Here is a 2,968-nt window from a genome sequence, read left to right as displayed (position 1 = left end):
TCAGTGAGGAAAAGAACGTTTAACGTTTCCTGGCTAAACAGAAATTCATCCGTTCAACGCGTTTTTTCTGCGACGTCGAGCCGCGCGCCGGCTGGTCGTGAAGCAGAGAAGCAGTTTGAAAAGTGAGCTCGTTGTAGTGGGGTAGTATGTGTTTTGGTACCGGCCATGGGTGAGGACTGTTAATCGGGTTGATTTAATCTTAATGGTTAATAAACAAAACATCTTGGTTGCTCAACAGATGCATCAGAAAGTTTGTTTTTTTGAGAGCGCAACACAACGTCTGAAGCTTACAGTTACTTGCAGCTACATAAAATACAGCAGCACTCTTTGATAAATATGCATTTTCTATTAGATAGAAGACCCCTAAGTAGAAACCCCGCCTATAAAGTAGCTAAAATGGAGCACAACCAACTATATATTTCCATCAATAACCAACCTGATATTGACTATTTAATAGTATATATATAATATCAGATCATTCCACAACATGAGTACTTTACTATTCTGTACTTTAACATAACATTTATTGTTTATTTACTGCTAAAGGGTTAAGGATCTGAGCCGCTTTATCTCAACCTCTGGTAGTTTTTAAAACCTTAAATTTTGAGGATTAAATAAAACAAACTAAAAAAAAAAAAATAAAAAAAATAATAAATATATTTTGCTAGTAATTTTTGAGGGGACTAATTGATCAGCTCCCCCCCCAACACCCACCTGGGCTCTTTATGAGAACATCAAGCAAAATTAGTTTTTGTCAGAGGCCCGAACATGAACATGGTTGTATTTTACATCGTAACAGGCATACATACAATTTGTTTTTTGTTTTTCACTTTGGATACGTTACAGGGCCACCTTTTTTCTACTTTATGGACACAGCAGCAATAAAGCTCACTGTCGACTATTCAATGCACCAGGCTTTTAGTCCCCTGTCACACTAACACACTCTCTCTCGTCTCTCTCACACACACACACACACACACACACACTCACACACACTCACACACACACACACACACACAGGTCTGGGGAGGTCGAAACAAATCAAACAGTGACCCAGCGGAGGCTAATTCAGATAAAGGTGACCCTGTGCGTGCGAGACTAAGGGACTGGATACCGACTATAAATATATGGATGCATGGTGTTGACAGCTGTGACAGGAGGGCCTCTGTGTGTGTGTGTGTGTAATGTAAGTATTAGATCTGCTATTGACAGACAGACTACAGTCTAAAGCTTGACATAAAATTTCAACTGAGAGTTTCTGAAGGTTAATACTCATCAAACTTTGTAAAGATTTTACTGACTCTTTTCCCAAAATAATGTGTAATAATATGGAGGCAGTAGTTTAAATAATGTCACTACAAAAGCAAAGTTTCCAAAAAAATCCATCATAAGAATCAAAAAGTTCTCTAAATTGATAAATGTTCTAATTAATAAGGATGTCCCGATCAAGGTGTTTGGGTCGCTCACCTAGCTGTAAGGGCTGCTGTCGGTGGAAGTCCAGCGGAGCCACGATGAAGGTGGTCTGGCCCAGTGGACTCCAGTGGTGCAGCACCCTCAGCGTCCAGGTGCCAGGCCTCAGCGGCAGGGTGAGCGGCGGCCGGTAGTGGGTGACCTCGGCGGAGGCGTCCACCAGGATGTCGTAAGTAGCGGCGATGACGTTGGTGGGGTCGATCCACACCACAGTGGCCGTCAGGTTGCTCTGGCCTCGGCTCCAGCGCTGCACGGCCACCGGCTCGTCCTCAGGACCCACGAGAGCCCCCCAGTTCCTGAAGAGACGCTCCTTAGGATCCCAGTCCGTCCCGACCTGAAGACCAGGAAGAGAGGAGTTCAGACTCTATAATGTCCAGATTATATAAATTATATTAATAATATAAATGTGAAAGCACCCCTCAGTTTGGCTCCAGTTTACATTAGTGAGCCTATAAATACCTGATCCAGAACAAAACTGTGCTAACAGTCTCAGTCTAGACTCCGGAACAGCCTTCTAGTTGAAATTCACCTTGTTACCTTTATTTCAATCTTCACTAAAAGCTTTTATTTCTACATTAGGTGTGCAGATGCCTTCTTAAAAGGTAACTATACAAGTGATCCTCCACTAGATGTGTGTGGACAATATCAGCTGCTGGTCAAAATAATTGGTCAGGTTAATGAGTGTATGTGTGTGCGTGTGCGTGTGTGTCTGACCTGGACGTGTTGCAGTCTGTTGGTGGGGTGGGGGGGGCTGGCCATGGTGAAGTGGTCTCTGGATGTCACCCAGGTCTCCAGGGTCTCCAGCTGGGTGGAGGCTCGGTTGGTGGCCATATGGCGCACCAGGTAGCCCTGGAACTGGTCTGACAGGAAGTAGATGTGGACCGACACCGGGTGGCTCATGGCCACGTACCTGAGAGACACAAACGTACTGCACTTAGACCATGTCTGTAATAAAGTGGATCTGAAAATACATTCACTGTTGCCTTGTTTTTGATTTAATGCTCCAGTGTTCTAATATTCATAGGTATGTTTTCATTAGTGTCCAATCACCTGAATATAAGAATCCACCATGTTTCTACAGAACTAGTTTTGTATTTTCAATTAGTTTTTATTTGTTTTTATTTTTGTTTTTGTTTAGTTTCCAGAGTTAGTTGAGTTTTTATTGTTTAATAATGTTTAATTTCAGTGTTAGTTTTAGATTTTATTATTATATGGGGGTATTTGTCAGAATAGATATTATAATACAAACACATTGACTCTGTATGAAGAGGACCAATGACCCCTCGTGCTTGTTGTGTTGACAAAAATATTTCACACTTTTTACATTCTACATCAGGCTTTTCATGAGTTTCGGGGGCCACCGTAGTTTCTCCTTCACATTTGGAAACCTAAGCTGTATTCAAATGGTTGCAATCTGCAATTTCACCACTAGATGCCACTAAATCCTACACACTGGTCCTTTAACTATGGAGGCCCTGAGAGGCAAGTGAGAAATAAA

General features: G+C 42.2%; 1 pseudogene; it reads right to left on the bottom strand.

Moving 5' to 3' along the window:
- Positions 1-1,423: 1,423 nt before the first annotated feature.
- Positions 1,424-2,968, bottom strand: part of LOC118322580 — a 22,474-nt pseudogene continuing 20,929 nt past the window's right edge.

This window comes from Morone saxatilis, unplaced genomic scaffold (assembly GCF_004916995.1).
Source record: "Morone saxatilis isolate NCDOM2014 unplaced genomic scaffold, NCSU_SB_2.0 Contig14, whole genome shotgun sequence".
In the NCBI taxonomy this organism is placed as follows: Eukaryota; Metazoa; Chordata; class Actinopteri; family Moronidae; genus Morone; species Morone saxatilis.
The sequence above is the reverse complement of the archived record's forward strand: the minus strand, read 5'-3'. Positions and strand labels throughout refer to the sequence as shown.